Source organism: Pteropus alecto, unplaced genomic scaffold (genome assembly GCF_000325575.1).
Source record: "Pteropus alecto unplaced genomic scaffold, ASM32557v1 scaffold97, whole genome shotgun sequence".
Lineage (NCBI taxonomy): Eukaryota > Metazoa > Chordata > Mammalia > Chiroptera > Pteropodidae > Pteropus > Pteropus alecto.
The window spans coordinates 4,517,362-4,529,082 of NW_006439713.1; the positions used below are offsets into that span (position 1 = coordinate 4,517,362).

Here is an 11,721-nt window from a genome sequence, read left to right on the forward strand (position 1 = left end):
GCGTTTTCGCTCGGCTGCTCTGCCGGCTTGTCTGTGCGCACGCGCGGCCAACGCCGCCCGAGAGCCTGGGAGCTACCGCCGCGCGGTTCTGGCGGGTTACAGGTACAAGGGTTAGGGGCAAAGGATAGGACGGGCCAGAAAACACGGGTTAATTCTGTAACATGGGTGTGGGCAAAGGCTTTCTAATTATCCAATATTCAGATGCAAGAAAAAAATATTTTGCTACATTTGACAACATTGAAACCCAAAAACCCTGTAGCCAAGCAAACATACAAAAGCCTACCGTGAGTAAAGTAAAAGACTGGCAACTATATCATAAAGTATTAATATCCCAAATATATAAATAATATAAAGATTGAGGGAACCGAAGACCACAAATCCAATTAAAAAAGGCAAAAGACATGGAAAATCTGCAAAGATGATATAAACCTGGCCCTTAAAAAGATGTTCATTTTCTCTCATAATAGAGAAATGCACATTACTCTGAGCTACCACTTCTAAACAATTTGCAGAAAGTCAAAAGCAATAGGACAGCCTGTGGGGAAACAGACACTGACTCCTTACTGTGGGAGTGCAAGATGGTACAACCATAGAGGACTTTGGCAATAGCCAAGAAAACTTATATGTATTCACCCTTTGACCCAGCAATTTATAGCTAGGAAGTCACCCTCAGGAAACACCTACACCAATATGAAAGTCTGTATATGTACAAGGTTACTTATTGCAGCATTGTTAGCAATGACAAACTTTGCAAACAACCTCAGTGCCAACACAGAGGCAATTGGTTGCAAAAACAAAACCAAACCCTGTTATATCCACACAACGGAGGACTATGCAGTTGTGAAAAAGGGTGAGGAAGGTCTTTATGAAATGATGGAGTGATTTCTAGGATATATGGATGAGTGAAGACGCTAAGTAGGACAGAGTACAGGCTGCCAGAAGAGAAGCATTTTTGTATACAGTAAAGGGAAAATAGCAAAATATTCCAGTATGTTTAATTTTGCAAAAAATAAAAACTCAAGAAGAATAAACTGGAAACTAGTACATTGGTTACTTACAGTGGGTGGCTGGGAATGGGCTGAAAGTCTGAGGAAATGACACTTATTCAAGCTTGCCCTTTTCTGAGTAGTTTTGACTCATGGGAACATGTGAATGTTTTAATTTTTAAAAAATAAAATTAAGTCAGCAAAGATGGGGGGGAAGAAACCTAAAGTTGAATACAAATGGAAGTAAACAAATGAACTAACCATATGGTAAATTACCCACAGGAAAGAAAAGTAAACTCAAGTTGCTTGTGAACTGCAGCTTGTTGACTACACACCTACACCTTCTGTGTGTAAATGAGCAAACAAAACTACAAAGAAATTTTGAACTTCACTTGGTAGTGATCTGGTGTAGCAATGCTGAAAATATTTTCTGTGTACACTGGGATTAAATAAATTAGTAGGTATACGGATACTGTGGGGAGGCAGGATTCTCACTGTGAGAGAGGGTGACACACATATGGAGGAAGGCAAGGCTAGAGCTCTGTGGACCGGAATCCATTCCCGGGATCTGTCTTCTGAAAGCCTCCAGAGCAGGGCACCCCAATAGCCATGAACATTCCTCGTGTCCATATCTTGGTTGTTAAATATCATTCTCCAGAGCTTCTTAGAGAAATGGCCCATTTAGGGAGGGGCACAGAAAGTGAAAGAAGAAACAGCTTGAAAGCAAGGTGGTGCTCAAAGAATGATGACAAATCAGGAAGACACAGGGGCCAGCTTGACAGGGCTTCCAGTGGCCAAATGTGGAACAGCTGGAGCATCAAAATGAGTAATGACAGTAATGAATTATCACATGGAATAAAAAAGAAACCACGAGTCCACGGTGATGCTAAAAGTTAAGTAATTTTACAAATAAATACAGGTAAAAGGGACAGCTCTTCTTTACAGTAGAATGCCAAGTAATAAATGCCAAAGGAACAATAGAGTTAGAAAAGTCACCATATTGCAACTATTATAGCGATAACTGATTCAGACGGGTCAGAAATGGATGCTAAAACCACCAAATGAAAGTTTGCTGAGGAGTGAGATATCATACAGTCTCAAAGTATCACTCCTCCACAGATTATTAACTACAACGGTAAAAAAGAAAACTTTATAGTGGAAAAATCGGTGGATACTGCCATAACCACGTGATCAAAGTCAGCATCATTAATATGAGATGAACTGACATCAGGTGCCCCAAATGCATAACCTGAATTGGATCATGAAGAAACCTCAAATGAGACACAAGCTGCAAAGTAATGGACCTGAATCATAATATTTCAAGGTCACAAAAGACAAAGATTAAAGAACTGTTCCAGATTAGTGGGGAATAAAGGATATGACAACTGCATGAAATGTGTGACTTTGAACTGAGAAAAATAATATTGCTATAAAGGATATTATTGGGACAATTGGCAAAATGTGACTGTGAATTGAAGACTACCTATTAGCATTGGAGCAATGTTAAATTTTCTGATTTTGATCACTGCAATGTGGTTATGTAAGAGAACATTCTCATTCTTAGGAAGTACACCCTGAAGCATTTAGGGGTGAAGAGTCATGATTTTCACAACTTCATCTCGAATGGTTCAGGAAAGAAAAAAAGTCTGTTATACTTTGTACCACTGAGTGGATATACCACAATTTGCATAATATGTTCCCTATTATTGCAAATTTAAAATTTTTCAATTAAAAAAATCACTCATAAACAATGTTGCTATTAACATTTTTACAAATATATTTTTTCTTCTTTTGTTACCATTTTTAAGATAAATGCCCAGAATTATGAATACCAAATCAAAGCGTGTAAGTGCTCTTATGGCCTCGAAGAAAGTACTAATTTTAAGAGGCTGAGGCTGATTTAAATAGGTCGTATGTTACATGGGAGGTAAGAGCATAGAGCTTCAAATAGCAGGAGATTCTGAGAGCAGCTGCTCAAGCTATTGTGCAAAAGACTGTCTCGTATTACGAGAATCCCCACACCAAGCTTACAGCAGACTTTTTGGGTTAGTGACACCTCTGCCTGCGTTCTAGGACCCACTGGTCTAATCCAAGTCACCACGACCTAAATTTAGACATTGGACAATAAGAGATTTGTGATTAGCTGGCTCGATGATTCTAGAGGATTTTCTTGACTAAGAACCACAATGGAAAATTTTAAGTTCTGAACCTCCTAATTCTCTGAGGCAGTTGTGAAAATCAGTATTAATCTGAAATTGAAAAGAGAAAGTTTGGCTTAAAAGACACTGAGTTGAAAACAAATACAAACTACTGGTAGTGGGGAGTGTAGCTTGGTATAACTACTTTGGAAAATGGTTTAGCATTATCTTCTAACAGTGATCATTGGCTTGGCCCAGGAACCCCTCTCCGTGGTCCATACCCAGAGAAACGCTTGCCTGTGGGCCCTGGAGACAAGAAACGGGAGATACTTTTTTTTTTCTTTTTTAACGCCTACAGCATCTGGTATTCTTAGGTGGTCTCAAGAAACTGGAGATAACTCAGTGTCCATCAGCAGATCAGTGGCTAAACAAATTATGCTATAGTCACATAATAGAATATTATGTAGCAGTGAAGTGAATGTAGAGCAGCTGTGCCCAATTATGTGCGTGAATCTTAGAAACGCTGCCTGAAAAAAATGGCAAGGCTCAGAAGTTTACTTATTGAATATTATTTTATTATTATTATTTTAAAAGTTTTATGTTGAGTTTTTTAAAAAATTTATTTAAGTTAGTTTCAAGTATCTAGTACATTGGTTAGACATCTATATAGCTCATAACAAATAGCATTATTTTTATAAAGCTAAAAAGACAATGTACTGTATCGGGATGCAATCATTTGTATTTCAGATTTATTTTTTAAAGCAAGGGAAAGGCAAGTGTAAAATTGAGAATGAGGAGCCAGGGGGATGAGATAGACAAGATATATAGAAGTATTGACAATATTCTAGTTCTTAAGTTGAGGGGTAGGTACACATTGTTCCTTTTATTACTAAACTTTGTAACTTACATCCAGGTTCCAGATCTTCTATTGAATGTATTAAATAATATGTTCAATTTAAAAAAATCACTGGTATCTACTGTTTTGTATGTTGCATTTAAAAACAACAACGTGGATAAAATCAGAAAACCATAAAGTTTTAGAATTGGAAGAGGCCTTGCTCAATGAGAGAGAAAAGCCAAATTGGGCTACGCCTTACCAGATATTCGGTAAAGGAGGTGGAGAGTGTGGGCTTAAATCGATCAAGATGATGCTTAGTCTGAAATGTAACCATTTAAAAGTTATAAGGGACATGGTTCCATAGTGTAGCAGTTAGCATGGCTGCTTTACATGCAGAAGGTCCTGGGTTCACACCCCAGTGGAGCCATAGTCCAAGGTCTATGGCCATGCCACCCTGAACAAGCCGTATGTCTGATATTGGAAGCTAAGCAGTGTTGGGCCTGGTTAGTACTTGGATGAGAGACCACCTAGGAAGACAAAGTCCTGTAGGCGGTTAAAAAAAAAAAAAAGATGTTATAAGTACTAGGGAACAGTTATTGTTTGCAAAACTGGGGAAGACTTTCTAAACATAAAATCAATGGAAAAAGTCATAAAAGGAAAAAACAGGTTTTATTTAATTAAAATTTAAAAATGGTGCACAAAGACTTTTAAATTCTTAAAGGACAAAAGGCAAATAATAAACTAGGATAAAAATATCACAGCCTAGGGACTAATATCCTTAATATGTAAAGAACCCATAAAATCATTAAGAAAAATATTAACACCCAAATTGAAAAATGGCAATGGATGTGAATAGGTAATTCATAGATGAAATGCAAATGACCAGTTGAACAGGAGAAAAAATTTTTTTATAACTCAAAAACTAATCTTTTAAAGAGAGATCATTTTTCATTACTCAAAATAGCAAAGATTTTTAAAGACTTGTACTGTATTATAGCACTTGAAGTTGACAAAGATGTGCAAAGAATAAGCGCTCAGTCTACTATTAGGAGATAAAATTATAGAGCATTAGAGGTAAGAAGTCCGGCCTTATGTTTCTATAACTATAGAAAGGCTCCTATCCTTTAACCCAGTAACCTTACTTATAGGAGTATAGGAATATCTCTTAAACAATTACCAGAAAGGTGGCTAAAAAGTTTTGTATAGGACTATTTTCTTCAGCATGGTGGGAGCAAACAGCCCAGCAACTGAAAATGGCTAAACAGATCATGGCACACTCAAACGTGAATATTTTGTAGACATCGAAAATCATGCTGTTGAAGACACCGTTTATAATCACCCCTGAATTTCCTCTCCCAGATTTACTGAAACCTCATGGGAGATCATTTCGAGGTTTCCTCTGCCCTGGAGTTATCTTGTAGACCATTCATGAGCACTTCCCCTCAAGTCGGACACGATTCCTTTCCCCAAATGCTTAATTTTTCCATTTATTTCCTTGTCTTTGGGGGTAGTATTCTATCTGACATGTGTCAGTCTGGGTCCCACCACGGAATCATGAATTCCCTATTTCCCAGAACAGAGGTGGAAGCCTCAAGTCCTTGCTTGACATTGCTGGGCTGAAGGTGAGGGCTTCAGCGCCGAATTAAGACCACCCACCCTCAGGGTAGCCCTGGAAATGCGGGCGTGCGGTCAGCGAGGGGAGATCTCAGTTACCCTTGTAAGGGGGGAAGGAGTAACGCCGGCAGATGAAGTCCACAGAGTAAACAACTTGAGCGCACACTCTGTCCCTCCGTTACCAAACATCCTGGAAGGTGTAGTCCAATTTGGCTTTTCTCTCTGATTGAGCAAAACTTTCAGCCACTTACACTTTGTGCCAGGAATGCAGACGGATCCGATCCCTGCCCCCCGGGGGCGGTGGTGGTGTGGGGGGGTGTGTGCATCTGTGTGTGTGTGTGTGTGTGTGTGCGTGTGTGCGCGCACGTGCACGCGCTAGTCTCTAAGGGAAGCTGTACATTCCACGACGAAGTGGGTGAGTGTGGTCGCAGGGGACTGGGGAAAGGGGCCTCATCCAGCCTAGGGTCGGGCGAGGCCTCCCGAGGAGGTGGCATTTGGACATTTTTGGCAAGACTTAACGGTAGTAGGAGGATGTTGGGGCAGGCGCGGCAGTGTTGTGGGCAGCCGGGCGCAGAGCCAGGCGTCCCCGCTAGCGCGGCCAGCCTCGGAGGGGGCTCGGGCGCCGTCAGAATTTGGGATTGCAGGGGGCCCCACCCAGGGATATCCGGCCTTTTTTGTGGTGTTTCCCAGGCCTCCGCTGCCACCGCTGCCACCTGCTCAGCCCTCGGAGACAACCCCGCCCCCTTCTGGTATATTCCGGCGGCGGCCGCCCACTCGGTCCCGGAGCAGCTGCGGGGCCGAGAGGCCCGGAGCGCGGCCGCGGGATCCGTGGCGGCCCACAGGTACGTGCGGCGCCGGTTCCGGGGCTCCGTCTCCCCAGGCGAAGGGCCGAGGCGCGGGGGCTGCGGCCCCACGGCTCCCCCCGGGCACGGGTGCACGCTGGTCCGTGGGTTTCCCAAGAAAAGGCCAGATTCTCCGGCTGGGGTTTCCTGCCTTTGATCCTGTTGTTTATACCTTAGAGGAGTTATTTATAGAAAGGAATAGTTTAATCACGGCTGGCTCTTTTTATTCAAGATGCCTGAGTCGGGGCTGGATGCTGTCATCTCTTCGGGCTGGAATCTTGTACAAAGCGGGCTGCATAAAGCAGTCCCAATTCAGCTGCATCATCTGTTCTTGGCTCCTCCAGCGAAGGGCTCTTCCTCTGTTTAGGGCTTTACCATTTTATAAATGTACTTAGCCTTCTGGTTACTTAGTTGCTTCTGAATTTCTCCTTCTGTTCCACCAGATTTACTATTATTGTAAACTGCCTGCATTGCTTTGGAGGCTAAGAAGTGGGCTTTGCATAAACCTATTTAAAAAATCACAGGTTGACCTGCAAAGCAAGAGGCAACAAGGGGCATTGCAGCTTCCTTGGACATCTTGGAGACTCCATACTGGAGCCTCTGTGGAAATACATTCAGCGAAAACTAAGGCGCAAAGCCGTGAGCTGGGAATGTAAAGGGCTGCATGTAACCTGCTTTCCCACCGATTCTTTCCAGACCCATGACATTTCCAGTAGCAAGGGTTTATAACAGTACGACTCTTTGTTTCCCTTAAGCAGAGATTGGCTTTTCCTGAGCATGGAGGTGTTAATTCCTAAAACATGTTCAGGTTGGCAGGGGGAGAAAAGGAAAGTTTGTTCAGTTGTCATATGACTCAGCGGCCCCTTGTCCTGGTGTTTCAGCCTCAAGTAGAGAAGGCATCTGTGCTGGGTGTTAGCAAAGTGTAACTTCAGGCTGAGTATGCTTTTTGATAGTCATCTTCCTGTGTGCTCTGAGGGCCCTTTTAGCTTTTGATGCTTCAGTCCCTTGACTTTTCAGTAGTCCCTTGTCAGCCCTCTGCTTGTTCCTGTGGTCTTTCTTGCCATAGATAGGCTCTGCCCAGGATTCCGCCTAGCAACTCATCAGACTGCAGTTTACAGCTGCATGTTTGTCTTCTGTCCTGCACACTGGCGGGGAGGGGCAGGGGGCTATTCTGAATTTTCTAAATTAATGGGATAGACACTATTAAAAGCAGCAGCCCAGGACTTGACACTGACTTCAGTTTAAATCTCATTGTGTTGGGAGATGACTTACCCTGAAGGGAGGGACTGCAGGCACCAGAACTGACCAGTTGAGAATTTGGGGGCAGGACATGCTTTTCTGTGCCTGAGAAAGGTGCTCCCATCGACTGGGAGACTGGAAGATACAACATTGTACTTGGAGGGAGTGGAGCTCACCCGTTTACAGTTCAGTTCACTTTCACGGAGGTGATTTACTTTTGAGGCTGCAGAGTGCTGTGTGTGTGTGTGCACATGTGTGTGTAAGGGGGGGTCATCTGATCTTCTAGAAGCTTATGGTAGTAATGGCCCCAACTTGAGGTTATGTCTCGATGATCAGGAAACTGCTAACAGATGGTGACTCCCATCCCCAAACCAGGGACAGATTCAATGTAAGGGACCACTCCCCTCTGCTGGATGAAGATAAATTTGCTTTCAACAGAGAAAATTTTGTGAGCACTTCTCTCTCTAGTGGCCAACTGGGTAAAAGAGATAACAGTGTTAGCTCACTTTATAAACGGAGGTGTGAGCCAGTTTAGCTTCTGAAACTTTTATTAAGCACCTACTATGTGCTGGCATAGCGCTAAATGCCAGGGACACGAAAGTGAATAAGATATTACTGCAAATCAAATCCTTGTAAAGTGAATCACATAAATGTATTGGGATTCCAGAATTTTGAGCTACAGAGTGGAGCTGCAGAAGATTGGGTTTGTGTCGCTCCTTTTTTAAACAGCTAAAAAGCTGGGACCCAGAGAGGTGAAATGACGTGCTTAAGACCGCATGGCTCCGGAGGGACGGTGGGGGTGGGGGGGAATGCCAATGAAATCCAGTAAAAGGTCATCCTCTAATTTTTGTTAACTTTTTATTTTGAAATAATTTTAGACTTACAAAAGAGTTGCAAAAATAGTACAGAGTTCCTTCCTACAGCTTTCTCCAGTATTAACATCTTACACAACTGTGGATTTATCAAAACATGTTAACATTAGTATAACACAAAACTATTTATAAACTATGGATTTCGGGTTTCACCAGTTTTTTTTCTGCTAAGGTCCTTTTTCTGTCCCAGAATCCAATCCAGGCACCACACTGTATTTCGATTCTAATTTTTAACTTTGGATTTTCCTATACTTGAGGTTCCTTAAAACAGTAATGAATTAGTGACATTCGGCCGCTGTACAGTGGACCACAGGACCCTGTTGTCTTTTGGCTTTGTGCGTTTTCAGAGTCAGCTGTTTGCCCCATTGATCCCCCTGAAATCCTACCTGCAGCTTTCTGGGTTCATTCCAGTTTCAGACAGTCCCAGGCTGTCTGATCTACATATAGAAGACTGTCCTCAGGGCGAGCAGTGGCACACCCTGAACCTTCTGCCACCATTCCCTCTCGGATCTTGAGTCTCATTTGAAATTATTATTGTTGTGCATAGGGCATTCTTTGCTCTCAGGTGCCTCGATTATTATTGAAGGGCTTTGGAGCCAGAAAGACATAAATTCAGCTCCAAGATTCCCCATCTAGTTGTGGAACTTTGCATAAGTCACTCGACTGCTCTAAATTCAGTTTCCCCCTGTGCAACATGGGGACAATAAATAGCGTGCAGTTATTGAGAGGGTTAAAAGAAGGAATGTTCACAGTGATTGGCACCATGCTTGGTGTGCAGAGATGGTGGAGTGAATAAGTGAATGTACGGACGGCCCGAAGCAGAGACCAGACTAGGTGGGTACAGTGGAAGGTCTTGAATGCCAAGCAAGACGGCCTGCGTTTCCTAGTGGGCAGGGGCAGGCACTGAAGGGTTTGGGAAGGGGAGTGATGAGATCCGAGCTGCACTTTAGAATGACAAATGTAAAGGTGCCCGGATCAAACAGAGCAGTGGAAAACGGGAAGCCTACAGAGAATTAAGAGTCTACCATGTTGGTTCCAGTGACAGCAGAGAGGTGTTGATGGGAAGATGAGACTCTTCTTGAGAGGCTGTGTGGCGGTACCATCAACAGAAATAAACAAGATACGGGGTGGAGAGAAGTTGGGAGCCCAAGATGATTAAGTTCTAGGTCCAGGTGTAAAGGAGAATGTGATAAACACATAAGAGAAATCAGCGTAAAGAGGTAATTTGTGGGAGAAAATTGCATTGTTTTATTCATGTTGCTTCTGAGATACCAACACGATATCCGAATTGAGACCTGTAGAAAAGATGACTATGGCACTGGCGCCTGGGACAGGCCAGGGCTGGCAGAGAGGATCTGAGCATCATGCCCAGAGGGTGGCCATTGAAACCCGGGGGAAACATGGAACCGCTACAGAAGAGAAGCTGGGGCAAAGAATCACTCGTGCCCAACGGTTCAGAGAAGGGTCAGAGAGACAGAGAAAGAGTCACCGACAACTAGGATGGATGTCTGCTCGGGCTGCTATGACAAGGTACCACAGATGTGGGTGCTTCAACAACAGAAATGCATTTCCTCAGTCTGGAGGCTGGAAGTCCAAGGTCAAAGTGTCGGAAGGTTGGTTTCCTCCGATGCTTCCCTCCTTGCCTTGTAGATGGCTGTTTTTTCCCCTGCGTCTTCACATGATCTTCCCTCCATGTCCTAATCTCTTACAAGGACTCCAGTCATACAGGATTAGGGCTTCCCCATGAGATTTCACTTTACCTTAATCACCACACAGTCGCATTTTGGGGTACTGGGGGTTAGGATTTCAGCAACAGAATTTTTTTTTTTTTTTTGGTGGGGGACACAGTTCAGGCCATTACCTAGGAATAGAAACAATGAATTTGGAAGGAACTCGAGGGAGGAATTTCAGAAAGGAGAGGGGCTTGCTACCCGCCTGTTCTTCCTCAGATGCACTCGCATCCCCTGCTTTTCCCTCCTCTCCAGTGATTCACGAGGAAGGAGGCTCTTTGAGGCTTCTCTACTGTGTGCCTTCAGCGAAGTTTAGCCGAGGGGATGGTGGAAAGCCAGAGGGATGGAGAAACCAGGGGAACTTCCCCGCCTTCTCTAGGTCTGGCAGCGTCTCCAGCAGCAGCTGTTTATCCTGTGGCTCAGTTTCCCACAAGTCAAATCTATAAGGTTCCGCCTTCCACCAGGTGACCCTGGCTCACTCCACCTCCATGGGGGTTGGCAGCCGCTTTCTGCTATTTCTATTCTCTGGGTTGCCTCGCTGTCCCATGTTTGGTATGCTAGCGTCTTCACTGTGTTTGTAGCCAAGTCTCAGTATTAAAAACACCTTTTTGAGTATTTAGAGTGCTTTCTGTTTCCCTGACTGGTAGAGACACCAGGAAATGGCCAGAAAAGCAAAGGCTGCAGAAAGGTGGGAGGGATGAAAACTGAAAATGGTTATTTTTGAGCAAGAGGGGAAAAGCTACAATCCCAGTGATTAAGGGAATCTTTGTCAGTCTGATAGGTTTATACCCGATTCCCATTATAGAAAATTTTAATTTATATTCTTCCTCTATTTTGATTAATAAAATTCCTTTTTGATTTGACAATATGACTGTTCTAAAACAATACTATGATATTAACATGAGCATTAAAGCTTCTGGATAGAGATCGAGATTTTCTTTGCAGTTCCTTTGGTTTTTAGTATCCCAGTAAGGATGAGTGGCGTGGAACTTAATCTCTCAGTCAGCACTGAGGACCAGGAGGATGGTGAGTCACCCGTCATAGAACACCAGGCAGCCGTTTACTGATCTGTCCGCAACTTATTTCCTGCCCTTACTATAAAATTCCAGAAAAAATAGATTATCGCATTGTATGAGTTTATGTAAATCATCTTAAATTCCTTTTTTGCAAGAAGCCCTCACCTTATTTTCCCAACTAGACTGGGGAGAGGCTGTGTCTCTCAGCCAACACTTCGATTCCCGGTAAGGTGCTGGATAATTAATGCTATAAACATCCAAAGCCCCTTCCTCAATCTGCCTCCCACCCCTCCAAGGAGGGGAGGCGGGATTCTGGCTTAAACAGGCCAGGCAGCCCCTGGGGCCTAGCCCGCTGGTCCTCAACCGAGCTATCATCTCCCGCGGTCTCCTCCGTCCATCACGTCCCCGCCCCACTGGTCTCTCCCCGTCCCCGCCCACTCGCCCTG

The 11,721-nt window shown here is 43.7% G+C and overlaps 1 protein-coding gene across 5 annotated transcripts in view; it reads left to right on the forward strand.

Moving 5' to 3' along the window:
* The window catches only part of HLCS (holocarboxylase synthetase), a 178,256-nt gene that overhangs the window by 852 nt on the left and 165,683 nt on the right, over positions 1-11,721 (forward strand). The window contains exon 1 of one of the 5 annotated variants that reach the window (XM_025050180.1): positions 5,972-5,991. The exons of 3 other annotated variants lie outside the window; for them this stretch is intronic. The gene's annotated coding sequence lies outside the window, so the exon portion shown is untranslated. Of the gene's footprint in view, positions 1-5,971; positions 5,992-6,394; positions 6,419-11,721 lie in introns of those variants that run through there. One more of the 5 variants, XM_015593120.2, reaches the window with a different exon arrangement.